We start from the raw sequence: 15277 nt of genomic DNA, 5'->3' as shown, positions 1-15277 counted from the left end.
TGAATATCGAAAGGTGAAAATGAGAACCCTAATTGACCGTAGTACTCAGAGCATGGTACCATTGCTAGCATTGTTTTAGTGCAACCACATGTCTGGTACAGAGTGTAGCGAGACTGTCGATTGGGTCTGAGAAGGGTTGTGTTACTCCTTGGGGTCTGGACCAAGATTGGGTTGGCTAATCGTACTACAAACGTGTTCCCTATTTTGATCTGACCAGGTAGACCAACCGTGGTTAGATCCAGTCTTCAGGCCGCATAATCCGGTCATGTGGGGTGAATACATTACGATGTGAATATCCTCAAGGCAGCCATGAACTACAGACATGACGTGTATTATATACTGGTGGATGCTCATGAGCTAGAAAATGTTATTAAAAGTGAAAAGTAAAATGAACAGGTGTAGGCTATAGACGCATCATGCTATAGGCTGGTGGATACCCAAGGGCTAGAAAATGTTAATATGAATATGAGAAATGAAAGAATGTGAAATTGATATGAGAGATGAACAGTCGTGGGTTACAGAAACGAAGTGCTATATGTTGGTGGACACCAATAAGTTAGGAAATCTGAATATGAATATGGGACATTAAAGAATATGATTATGATTATGAGGAATGAGAAAGTATGTAAATGATATGGGAATAAATGAGTACGTATATGTTACGAGAAGGAACGGGTATGTACATGATTTGAGAAATGGAAGTATATGTACATATGATTATGAAAATGAAATGAAAGCTTTTGAATTATGTTATACATACTTATGTGATTATGAGTACATATATGTATATATTTTTTTCCCAGCAGATATATTTATTAAAATGGAATGTGTTATGACATAATTAAACTTATGTTCCACACACTGTAAATAGTTTATTCTGTCTTACTGAGAGGTGTCTCACCCATAATCTAAATATTCCAGGAAATCAGGATAGATCAGTAGAGAGAGCTCCGAGATAAAGGGGAGTTTGTAACACCCCTAAACCCACCACGCAGGGCTCAATGCGTTAAGAGACCAACACGCATCTCTGATACCATACACACAATGGAAATAATAAATATCTTCAACAGAAAATACCAGAGTGCTATATTTACATACATTGATCCATAATAATTAAAATCTAATCCTTCATATTATAGAACCAAAATCAATATATATAAAACATAAACTAAATACATATCCGATTGGCTATATTTAATTTAGAAAAACTACCCCGCCCTGGAGCTATCTAAGCTCAATCACTTGGATAACTTGAAAAGATTTAGCATATGACGAGGTGAGACACCTCTCAGTAAGGAAGAAATAGTTTATAATAGTGTGTGGGGAAAGTGTTTATAATACAAATTAAAATACCCATCTAAAGTGTACACACAGTTCACAAGAAGCCAGATAACATGCCCATAATCGTACAAGATCAACGTCCTTATCATCCAATCACATGCACATAACCATCAGTATTTTAATATTAGTTTCTGAGAATAGGGAAATCCACTTGCCCATACAAGTGGGTTCCCTCTGCTCTAGTGCTAACACCAGGGCACTCACCTTTCTCAATGAGCCCTCGGGTTATGTATCCAAATAAAGACACCGAGAATGGGAAAGATCACCCGCCTATACAAGTGGCTCCCCTCTACCCTGGTATCTATAAATAATTACCAGAGTACTCACTTTCCTCAGCAAGCTCTCGGATGGAGTAATCTACTTTACCCAAAATACTTAATTAATTAAATAGTCGTACACAAAAAACATAATCGCTTCACAGAATATCACGCATGCACTCCTATAATAATCAATCCACATAGGATCAAATCACGCAGCATCAATGTCCACACAGGAATAATCAAATCACATAGCATCAACGTCCACACAATACTAATCAAATCACACAGCATCAACGTCCACACAGGACTGGTCCACACAGGACTAATCAAATCATACAACATCACTGTCCACACTAGACTGGTCAACTACACAGATTACAAAACAAGCACCCCGTTCATGATAAATAGGTAAACAACCTCCTCATACCACTGCCAATGTTTACCTCCCAGTATAAATGTCCATATAACGACCTCCTCATACCATTGCCAACGTTATATGATGGTTATACCAGGTACGATATAACGACCTCCTCATACCACTGCCAATGTTATATCATCATTCACATGAACCACACCACAGATCAATCAAAAACCTAACCAATCAACCATGTCCACGCAAATACCACAGTATATTCAATCATCCAGTATTTTCAACCAAACAATGTTTGCAATCCCATCAGTGTATTCAACCAGACAAGAATTTTAGTCAAATGACATTCGCAATCTCAACAATTTCCTCATTCTACTAAGCTTAACAATCATTTAATGATCAAAATGGTTTCAACCACACCATTTTTCCCAATTTAATACTTATATAATTAAAACAGTATTTTTAATATTAGTTTGGTTCAAAAAATTATACCTATATATGTAGGACTTTTACCCAAAGTTAGTCATTTTAATAATTACTAAAAAGCTATTATAAAGTATTTCCCCATACCTAATTCCTAAAAAGCCTCCTAAAATAACTAGTCTTGCACACGTAGGGTTCCCCCGTTCAACGTCCTGAAAACTAGGGGTGAGCAAACGGTCGGTTCGGTCAAATTCGGTTAATTAACCGAATTAACCGAAATTTTTGGTTAATGATTTTTATTAACCGAACCGACCGAATAAGAGATGTTAACCGAACCTCACCCGACCGAATTACCTTTTCGAGTAATTCGGTTAACCGAATTTATTTTAAATTAATTATTAAAAATAGATTATAATTATAACTTTAGTCTTATTTTTACGCAATCTCAAACTTTAGTCTTATTTTTATGTAATAAAAATAATCTTAAAACTCAATTCATAATTTTAATTTCTCTTAGAATAATCTTTCCCCCATCCCGCGTATATATATATTATTAGTTTATATTTAAATTTTAATTTATTATTATTTCGGGTAATTCGGTTAACTGAATTAAAATTTCTTTTAACCGAACCGATAACCGATTAACCGAAATTTGGTACATCCATAACCGAACCGAACCGACCTATTTTTTAACCGAACCGAACCGACCGAAATTGATCGGTTAATTCGGTTAATTCGGGTTTCCCCGAATTATGCTCACCCCTACTGAAAACCACATCTCCCATACTAAACTTCAGTATTTCTTCGCATATAATATTTCCTACAACTAGGGTAAAGCCAAATTTTACAAAAAAAAAACCTTACCTTAAATTTGGGATGAATTCCTAACTAGTCCCACCAACGATCCACTCCAGCAAATTTGTAGAGAACTCTTCCAGGAGTGTCGTGGTGGACTCAGATTGTCGAATTGGCGGAAATCCGGCCCAAAATCGAAGAGAGAAGGTGGAATGGCTGAAGTTTTAGAGAGAGTAGGGGTAACATGCAAGAAAATCGCACTGAAATGAAAGAAAACCCCTATTTATACACATGGATTCATCGACAAGACACGTCGATTCGTTAATGAGTACTAGTACACAGTTCACCGATGAGACAACCAACTCATTGAAGAATTTCAGTCATGCAAAGAACCCTCTTGGTAATTCCTCGTTTATGAGACACGTACCCTCGTTAACGAGTTGAGTAGAACATTCATCGATGAGACCAGTCTATTCGTCGAAGAATATTTGCCACCACCTTCCGTGTTTATTCTTTCTTCCCTTTTTATCTTCCTTATTATTTCAAGTAGTTTAAAATTTCTTGGGTTGTTACAGAGCTGGTACCCTGATAGACAGGGTAAGTGTTTGGAGTTAGGAAATGTGATTTGTGAAATTTGCTGGTATATTTGGGTAGATTCTTGGAGTTGTATATGTGTATGTATAGATGGGTAGTACTCTGGCACTATATTTTATTTGGTCTGTATAGTATATTGGGCTTAATTATGATATGTATTCCGCTGCATAAGTATTGTGATTCTGGATGGACTGATCACACGGTACCCCACTTCGGGTCAAGTCATATTGACATATGGTATTAGAGATGTTTGTGATATTAATTAATTATTGTTGTTTATTAGAAAAAATATTGGTTGAAAAATCAGGTCATCACAATTTGGTAGCAGAGCCTAGGTTGCTAGGTTTTGCAAAATTCAGTGGAATACAATACCAAAGTGTAGGAATGGATTTTGAAAAGAACAGGAGATGGGTAAATTGAGATATGAGTCAGTTATTTTTAGAGGATGAGATTGGAAGTTAGGGTTCTATCTTGCAACCTGGAGGCAGGAAATTCCAGGGTTGTTTCTATGGTTTTCTTAGGGTGATGATCTCAGGAAGGCCATAGTAAACTATCGTCGGTTTTTGTTTCTGAGAGGTAAAACTGAATCTTAAATTTGGAAATGTTGACCTTCAAGTTTGTGTGTAAGATCATACTAAGCTTGATTATATTGATGGCATGCGGCAACTTGAAGAAAAATGAAGACCCCGACATGTTTATCTATTGTATTTTATATTTATATTCTTTTGGATCTGTAATATCTATTTAAGCCAAGGTTTGTAATAATTGATGCATATCGTGCATATAGGAACCATAAGCTCAAATAACCTTAGACATGACTTCAGGGGAATTAATTGAAGTAAAATAAGACTTAGAGGGCAAAACTATGAGGATTCGGGCGATCGAACCCCTGGTGTTCAAAACACCTCAGGCGACCGAACCCTTGACCAGTCAGAAGGTTGACTTGGTTTTAGGCGACTGAACCAAATTGACTATAGCATCCTCGGGCAACCGAACCGCTATTCTGACTTTTCCCACTAACTCGACAGCCCAAACTTATATGTTCAAAAAGGCATCGAGCTACCAAACACATGAGTTTGGCAAACCGAACTCAGGATCAAGCAACCGAACTACGGTATTTTTAAAGAACGTTTTTCACTGTGTCCATTCAGGTGACCGAACTTCAAGTCAGGCACCTGAAACTCTCAAGTTGGTCCAATTTTTAATTGAGGTAAATAGGATTAAACATGGTTAATTTTTCTAATCATTTTTAAAATAAATTTAATAATTACCCTTTTGTCCCTAATAGTCATAATTTTCCCCTTTCCTATACATATCTCCTCATTTTTTTAATTAAGGGGTGATTAGAAAATAGGATTAAGCCAAAACTCTCTCAAATTTCTAAATCCTATTTTGCTCATACTACTCTCATACACTCTCATACACCTATTCCTTGATTATCCAAGTATTGTAAGAGTTCCTAGAGTGCTTGTGATCCATTCTAATTTGTTTAATACTCTCACTTGTGTTCATTGTTGATTGTGCTTGATATTGAGAGTTAAGCTACAGTTTACCCATTGATTTAATCTAATAAATCTAGTGTGGGGAAAACTCAGTGGCTTGTAGGTTTTTGCATTCACGTTGCAAATTACCTTAGCCTATTTTTTTTTTTGTGTGCAAAATCATTTTTACAAGCTAGGATTCAAACATCTCTTGTGCCTAGTAAATTAAGAAAATATTTTTGAGGTTGTTTGAATAACCTTGCTAGCATCTTTGAACCCCTAGGTTGATATTCAAATATTCTATATTGTGTTTCAAAGAAAAACTAGTTTATACACTCTAGTGCTTGCTTGAGAATAATCATTAGACTGAGTGTTGATTGCACACATTTACATCACTGAGCTTATAAATCCTATATTATTGATGTGCATTGATTGATTGTAATTGGTACATATCTACTTCATTGAGAAGCATAATCACTATCCCGGTTTGGTTTTTACTGTATTCGTTGTATTCCAGGCATGGGTCTGAAGAGGGAGACTAGACCTGGTGAATAGTCCCAAATTTGCTTAGACCCGATTAGGAAAGCTAGGTGTACCATCCTGGTAAGGTGTGGTTATAGGTTGAGGTCAGCCCCATTAATTGACCTGGTTGTAATCGGTGCCGCTCCACCAGTTAAGTGAGCATTAGTGGAATTTTTAGGCTTGCGAGTTAGGGGTGGGGACATAGGCAGTATTAGCCAAACCCCGATAAAATATCGTGCGTGTACTTTATATTTTTACAGTTTATTTTCAGCACTTTCTTTTTTAGCACATGTATGTATTCTGTTTAATTCATTATATGTTGTACATGTGTTAATTAGGTTTATGATTAAATAGAAAGACCCTAGGCTTGTGTAGTACTACTACTGGTTAAATTGAACCTAGGAGAGAAATTTTAAATACCCAATTCACCCCCCCTCTTGGGAATACTCCAAAGCTAACAAGAAATATAAGGATATTAAAGATGAATGAGTATAGAAGGATATATTATGGGTTTTAGTATGATGAGTATATTAGTTGGGCAATAAATATAAAGTTCTACGACTGTTTGGTTCCCTTTTTAGGATGGACCCTTGGAACAGTAACACAAATGCAGGAGGTGATAAGGCAGGGCCTTTTACCTTGGGTGGCAGAGATTTTGACGCGGTGTTGCGAAATGTCACCCAGCAGGTAATGGCAAAGATGGTTATAGGTTTTGGGGAGCAGAGCTGCATGATTGACCAGTTTACGTGTATAAATCCCCTATTTTTCTCTTAAGGGGAAGATCCATTCGTCGCCAAGAATTGGATCCAAGAGATCGAGGAGACGTTGGTAGTTCTCTCATGTACAAATGAGCAGAAGGTGTTATTTGTGACATTTAAGTTAATAAGGGAAGCTAAATGCTGGTGGAGGTCAGTGAGACAGTTAGAGGAGCAGAGACCTAACCCTATAGTGATGACGTCGATCCGCTTTAGGGAGATCTTTTTCGAACAGTACTTCGCTGCTACTAGTAGAAATGTGAAGGCAGTAGAGTTTTTGCATTTGACTCAGGGAAACATGACGGCACAGTAGTATGCCGCCAGATTTATCGAGTTGTCCCACTTTGCTCCCTACTTAGTGCTAGATGGGGAGAAGAAGGCAAGGAAGTTTAAGAGCGGCTTGAGGCAGGGCTTGTATAAACAGGTGGCAGTCTATTAGGTCTAGACCTTTTTTCAAAGCTAATAGATAAGGCTACAGTGATTGAGAGTAGCCTATAGAGGGGCGTTGCAGGCACAGAGTTAGAGGAAGAGTCCCGCACCTCTAGATTTTCAAGTAAGGTCCAGCTAGGGGCCTTGGAGGTGGCAGAGTAGTAGAGGAAGTTAGAGACATGGGGATGGGAGATCGAGAGGTGTAAGGTAGACAAATGCCCCCTCCCTATCTCATATGCCACAGAAGACACCCAGGAGACTTTCGGATCAGAGAGGTGATATGTTATCGATGCATTCAAGCTGGTCATATAGCGAGAGACTTCCATGTACTGCTATCTATTGTACCTACTCCTAGACCATACTAAGGAGATCATTAGGCACCCTGACGTGGTCAGCAGAGGAATACCCCCAGTACGAGTCTATACTCTTACACTGGGAGACACTAAGGTGGCAGGGGATGTAGTGACAGATACTGTTTCAATTTTGTCATATAAAACTACTGCCTTGTTTGATTCAGGGGTGACTCACTCTTTTATCACCTATGAGTTTATTAAATTTTGTGGGATAGAAACTCAACCGCTAGACATCAGTTTGTCAGTTTCTACGCTGACTAGGACTGTAGGGTTGTGTAGAAAGATACTCAGAAACTGTCCAATCAGTATTCAGGGGAGGTCATTGCCAACTAACCTGGTAGTTTTAGATATGTATGGATTTTAGATTATTTTTGGGATGGACTCACTAGCTATCAACTACGCAAGTATTGATTGTTATTAAAGAGAGATAATATTTAGACCTCCAAAAGGATAGAAGTATAGGTTTGTGGGGTCATGCATGACACCCCACCACAGATTTTATCCACCATTCAAGTGAGGAGATTGTTACTAGAGGGTTGTCAAAGATATTTGGCCTGCATAAAAGAAGTATTAGAAGGGGATTTGAGGTTAGAGGATGTCCCGGTAGTGAGTGATTTTCCTGATGTATTTCTTAAGGATTTTTCGGGACTACCCCCTGATCGTAAGGTTGAAATTGTTGTTGATCTAGTTCTAAGGACAGTGCCGATTTCTAAGGCGCTGTATATAATGGCACCGGAAAAACTAAAAGAGTTGAAGGAGAAGTTGCAGGAACTATTGGATAAGGGGTTTATTCGACCCGGCATGTTGCCCTGGGGAGCGCCGGTATTGTTTTTGAGAAAGAAGGATGGGTCGATGAGAATGTGCATCGACTACCGAGAATTTAATAAAGTGACTATCAAGAATAAGTACCCACTTCCCTACATTGATGATTTGTTTGATCAGTTATAAGGGACACAAATATTCTCTAAGATTGATTTGCGATCTGAGTACCATCAGGTAAAGGTCAAAGCAGAGGATGTTCTGAAGACAGCGTTCAGAACTAGGTATGGCCACTATGAGTTTCAGATTATGTCATTTGGTTTGACAAATGCTCTTAGTGTGTTTATAGACCTAATGAACTGGGTTTTCCATCAGTACCTAGATTAGTTTGTCGTAGTTTCTATAGAAGATATTTTGGAGTATTCAAAAGCTCTGAAGAGCACGAGGAACATTTGAGGATAGTGCTTCAGGTGTTGAAGGAAAAGAAGTTGTACGCAAAGTTAAAAAAGACCGAAAAGTGTGCAGGAAATTAGAAGTTTATTGGGATTGGTCGGGTACTACCGCAGATTTGTTGAGGGCTTCTCTAGATTGTCGAGTCCTTTGAAGAGATTGACCAGGAAAGGTGTGAAATTTGAGTGGATCGACAAATGTAAACGGAGCTGTCAAGAGTTAAGTAGCTGTTCATAACTGCACCAGTTTTGACAATTCCTTCTAGAGAAGACGATTTCATAATTTACAATGATGCGTCACACAAAGGGCTCGGATGTGTTCTGATGCAGTAGGTAGAGTTGTTGCATATGCCTCCTAATAGCTAAAAGAATATGAGAAGAATTACCCTACCCATGATTTGGAGTTAGCAGCAGTAGTTTACACACTGAAAATTTGGAGACACTATCTATATATGGGCGTAGGTGTGAGATTTTCACCAATCATAAAAGTTTGAAATAATTCTTCACATAGAAAGAATTAAACATGAGGCAAAGGAGATGGTTGGGGCTGATAAAAATTACGACTGCACCATCAGTTATCACTCAGGAAAAACTAATGTGGTAACTGATGCTTTGAGTCAGAAATCAGTGGGATCAATAGTATCAGCAGTGGTGGTGCAGCTTTAGATTAGAATGGATCTGGAAAGACTTGGGGTCGAGCTTGTAGAGGGTAATCACCAGGTGTTCATCGCTAATCTAGTATTACAGCCCACCTTGCAGGAAAGAATTAAAGCTACTTAGATAAGAGATGCAGAGTTAGTAAAGCTTATGGATAAAGTGTCGAATGGACAAGGAGCAAAGTTCAGTATCTCAGTTGATGGAGCCTTGAGGTTCCGCACCAGGCTATGCGTGCCTGCCAACCCTGAGATGCCAGCAAGTGAAAACTGAGTATCAAAGATTGGCGAGATCATTGCAACCACTCCACATCCCCGAATGGAAGTGGGAGCATATATCAATGGATTTTGTCACAGGATAACCGCTGGCATTGTATGGACAGGATGTCGTTTAGGTAGCCATAGATTGTTTAACAAAGAGTGCCCATTTCCTTCATGTCATAGTTAACTACTCCATGAGTAGACTGGTAGAGCTGTATATACAGGAGATAGTTAGACTCTATGGCATGCCAATGTCCATAGTTTCAGACTGAGACCCATGATTTACATCTTAGTTTTGGAGGAGTTTGTAGAGGGCCATGGGTTCTCAATTGATGTTTGGAACAACATTTCATCCTCGGAGAGATGGCCAAATAGAGAGGATGATTCAGGTTCTGAAAGATATGCTACAAGCATGTGTGCTGGATTTCGAGGGCAATTGGATACAATTTCTATCACTAGTTGAGTTTACTTATAATAATAACTATCAAGCCGCCATGGGATGGCTTCGTATGAGGTGTTATATTGCAGGAGGTGTCGATCTCCGTTATACTGGGATAAGATTAGAGAAAGATAGATTTTGGGGCTAGAGCTGGTACAACAGACTCATGATAAAGTCAAACTGATTAGAGACAGAACCAGGGCAGCTCGGAGTCGATAGAAGAGCTATGCAGAGACTCACCGATGAGAACTGGGTTTTAATGTGGGAGATAAGATATTCTTGAGAATTCCATACTAAAGAAAAATTCAATTAGGATAAGTGTAAGTTAGTAAATTTTAAGGGCGAAATTTATATAAGGAAGGGAAAATGTAGTAACCCAAAAAAAATTATAATTAATTAAGATAAATAAATAATTAATTATTTAATTAAAAATTATAAAATTTAATTAATTAAATAAAGAAATATGATGGTTATATATAAATATATATATATTTATATAAGGATAAGTGACATACATATATATACATACAAGCGTACGAGCTGTGCTATGGATATGATTTGCCAGCGTATGCACCGAGCTATGATAAAATGTGAAATATCGGTGTACAGGCCAATGATTTTCATGATATACGTATATATTCAAAATGATAGTATTGATTTGATAAGTAATGATATGAAATATCCATGTATCACAGTTTCAGTATATGTTATATGATATCAGAACCTGGTTGGCTTAGTTTAGGCTAGCACTTGCATGGTTTCGTTGCTATGTGTTCATGGTCATCATGATCATGATATTTGTGTTAACACCCATGTACAGAGTGGTATAAGATTGAATGATCGATGTGGTTTTTAAGAAGTGTGTGAGCGCCCCTGGTGTACAGACCAAGTCAGGCAGACCCATCAGACTTACAGACTGTACTTTTGACTTAGCAGTGGTCGGCCAACCATTGTTAGGTTTTGCCTTTGAGCCACAACCCAGTCATGTGGGGGTAATACACGACATTAGCCAGCTAACCTATAAGGAATGTTTTTGTATTATATTTTATGAGATGAAATATGATTATGAAAATACAACAACTATTTCTGAACTTTATATTTAATCATACTTTTAGTAATTATAAATATATCTGCTACTTTTCTATAAATATATATATATATATATATATAAATATGTATATATATATACACACATAACTATGAAAACTTCCTTGGATGGCTAAATGTCATGATTTAACCCTGCAGAGAGGGCAGTACAAGCTTATATAGTCATCAGATTGGCCGCTTCAACCTAGACTACTGAGGAGCCTGCAATCTCTCCCAAGGCATGATTGACTACTTGTAAAATCCACACACTATTTGAGATATGTGGTTGTACTCTGATTTGAATAGCTATGGTACCTTGCACTATAATCTGAACTATTCTACTAGGGTATGAAAATATATAATACTGTTTAATATATCTTTCTATTTACCATGATTCAGTATCAGTTATAGTAACTATTACACTTTAAAAGTTGATCTAAATAAACTATAAAATCTGATTAGAATAAATGGTAATATCTGAACGTTATCGTTCTGTAATCTGTATATCATGGTATTCTGAAAATGCTGTAAAATATATTTCTGTGTATAGAATGTAAATCATAATTCTATAAATTCTGTATAACATATTTCTGTACATGTAAATTGTAAATCATGATACTATGCAAATGGTGCAATTTTTGTACTGAACTATTATTTACTCATGCCACACAATTAAATAAGTAAAACCAATATACTATAATTTGTAAAACTATATAATATTTATTCTTAAAAAATCCCTATTCTACTACTATATTTCATTGGTAAAAATATCTAATTTAGTTGGCATAACATATTTCCTTTACCTCACTGACTAGGAAGCCTGACTCCAACTTTATCCTCACGCCCCCAGCGTACCAAACTCCAAATCCTGGAATACAAATATATGTTTCCAAATTCAATCAATCCAAAATTAGAAAAATAACTATACTCATCTTTTCCCTAGACTCACATATTTCTTTTATCCATAAAATCCTAAACTATTAATTAATTATCAATATTACCTGAGTTCCTAAGAAAACACGCATTGGGTTCCTTAACCCATGCTTGTGGTGTTTGGAAACCCAAACCCTTAAATCACAACACCCTAATTTAATCTACTCAAACTTCAGTATATTTTCATCTAACACAAGATCTGGGTTCAGAAAAGTCTGATAACTATAAAAACCCTAAACTAACCTACTTACCTTGATTTTGGGATGGTGCCAAAACTCCTTAAATAACCATTCAGCTCCGACTAAGTTGTAGAGAACCTCCCCAGGATCAGCATGGTAACTTATGATCGTCAAATCGGGGAAAAACAAAGCCAAAATCTTAGAGAGAAGGTGGAGAGACCGAATTTTTAGAGAGAGAAAATAAAGGAAGCTAATTTTCTCACCAAAATATGATTTTTCACATATTTATAGATGGCTGGCCATGTGGCTTCATTGATGAGACACGTGGACTCGTCAATGAACCGAATAAGGGATTTTGTCGACAAACCAAAGGGTCTGAATGTCCCCCTCTTGGTATCTCTTGGTCGACAAGGTATTGAAGCTCATCCACGGACCATATAAGAGAGTTCATAGACGAAACTAGGACGTTCATCAACGAACCTTGTTTTATCCCCCTTGAATTTCCCTTTCTCTCTATCATTTAATTGCTATTATTTTTAGGTCTCTGTACAGTGAGTTAATAACATAATTAATTAAAGTAAAGTAAACTTTATGCCTGAGGGTTCACTGAGTAAGGTGAGTGCTTTGATATGTATTAGTTGTAGCCGAACCCGAGTTAATTGGGTAAGAATATAGACGATATTAGGGTAGAGGGAAGTTACTTTATAGGCGGGTAATCTTTCTTATTCTTGAGGACTTCGCTGGTAAACATAGGTGTCATGTGAATGAATGCGGTAATGGAATTAAAGCTTTTTAAAAAAGCTTGTATTGTATATCTATGTGATTATAAATGTGGAAAAAGGTATATTCTCTCAGAAGATATTATCACTGAAATGATTATATGTTATGATATAATGAAACTCATACTGCCACACACTGTAGATAATTTATTTCGTCTTACTGAGATGTGTCTGACCCAATCATTTAAATATTTCAGGAAAACGAAATAGACCAGGTGACAGAGCTCCGAGATATAGGGGAGCTAATACCCTAGGTAGATAGGGTGAGTGTTCAGATCTAGGGATGGAGGGTTCTCCTACAGTATTTTGTGTTTCTTTTTGGAAATGTATTAGACATGTATTTATGGATGATGTAGTACTCTGGTATGTGTGTTAATTGTGGTATGTATATATATAATGACTTCCTCTGTTAGGTTTTTGTGTATGAGAATGATTGTGTACCTGGTACCCATTTCGGGTCAGGTTATGTATAAATGGTATCAGAGGTGTTGACATGGCCGATATGTGACTAATATGTTTTATATATATTGAAGAAAAAAATGGTATAAAAAATCAGGGCATCACAGTTTGGTATCAGAGCCTAGGTTGCTAGTTTCTGCAAACTTTAGTAAGCCGCGAATTACAATACTAGAGTATAGGAATGGATTTTGATAAAAATAGTGGATGGATAGATTGAGATATAAGTTAGTTGTTGTTAGAGAATGAGATTGGAACTTAAGGTTATGTCTTGCAACCTAGAGGCAGGAGTTCCATGGTTGTTTCTGTGTTTTTTCTAGGGTGAAGACTTTTGGAAAACCTTAGATACTATCATCAATTCTTATTTCTAAGTGGTAGGATTGAATCTTAAATGGGGATTGAGAATGTTAAGAGAAATGTTATAGTAGAATATATTGTGGGTTTTAGTTTTCTAGGTGTGTTATTGAGTTATGATGAGAGGGTTCTAAGACTATTTTATACCATTTGCAGGATGGATTCAGGGAGTAGTAGTGCATATGCTGGAGGTGTTGATGCAAGGCCTTCCAGTATAGGGGGTGGAGATCTCGATGCAGAGTTATGCAACATCACCCAGCAGGTGATGGTAGAGATGACCAGGAATTCAGGGGAGCGGAGCTGCATGATTGAGCAGTTCATGCATATGAAACCCCCATCTTTTTATGGAGAGACTGACTTATTCAGTGCTGAGGTCTGGATCTAGAAGATTGAAGAAAATATTGGCAGTCCTCCCATGTACTCACGAGTAGAGGATCCTGTTTGCTATATTTGAATTGACGGGAGAGGTGAAACACTGGTGGAGATCGGTGATAATGTTAGAGGAATAGAGGCCTGAACCTAAAGTGGTGACATGGAGCTATTTCAAAGAAATATTTTTGAAGCGGGTACATTCATGCTGCTAATAGGAGTGCGAAAGCACCGGAGTTTTTGAGTTTAGCATAGGGACACTTGACGATGCAATAGTATGCTGCTAAATTCATCCAACTGTCCCACTTTGTTCCATACATAATGCCAGATGAGGAAAAGAAGGTGAGGAACTTTGAGGAGGGCCTAATCTGAGGATTATATGAGCAGGTTGTAGCCTTCCAAGCTCAAACTTTCTCAAGGATAGTTGATAGAGTTAAAGTTATTGAGAGTGACCTACAGAGAGGCACTACGACACAAAGTCAAAGGAAGAGCCTGCGCCTCCAGATTTTTAGGCAGAGCCTAGTGGAGGGCCTTGGAGGAGGCAAGATAGCAGAGGAGGACGGACATAGGGAGTGGGAGATTGGGCAGTACAGGGCAGACAAATGCCCCCTATTTGCCCCAAGTGTTATAGAAGACACCTTGGAGAGTGTCGAGTCAGGGTGATGGTTTGTTACCGATGTCATCAATTTGGGCACATGGTGAGAGATTGTCAAGCACCGCCAGTCATTGCGCCTGCTTATAGACCATATCAAGGAGGTCACCAGGCACCCTGAGGTAGACAGCAGAGGAATACCACCCTGACATGAATTTATACGATGACTCCGAGAGATGTTGAGGCAACAAGAGATGTCATGATAGGTATTGTTTTAATACTGTCATATAAAGGTACTACTTTGTTTGATTTAGGGGCAAATCATTCTTTTATCACCCAAGAGTTTGTTAAATTTTGTGGGTTAGAAATATAGTAGTTGGGTGTCCGTTTGATAGTGACTACGCCGACAGGGGTTGTGGGGACATGTGAGAAGGTACTCGAGAATTGTCTAGTATGCATTCAAGGGAGATTTTTAACAGCTAATCTAGTGGTTTTAGAGATGCATAGGTTTGAGGTGATACCGATGATGGATTGGCTAGCTGCTCACTATACCAGTATAGATTGTCATCAGAGAAAGGTAGTGTTGAGACCTTTAGAGGGACAGGAGTACAGATTTATGGGGTCTTGTGTGCATACCCCACCACA

This window comes from Malania oleifera, chromosome 1, assembly GCF_029873635.1.
Source record: "Malania oleifera isolate guangnan ecotype guangnan chromosome 1, ASM2987363v1, whole genome shotgun sequence".
NCBI classification, from domain to species: Eukaryota; Viridiplantae; Streptophyta; class Magnoliopsida; order Santalales; family Ximeniaceae; genus Malania; species Malania oleifera.
Note: the sequence above shows the minus strand (reverse complement) of the source record.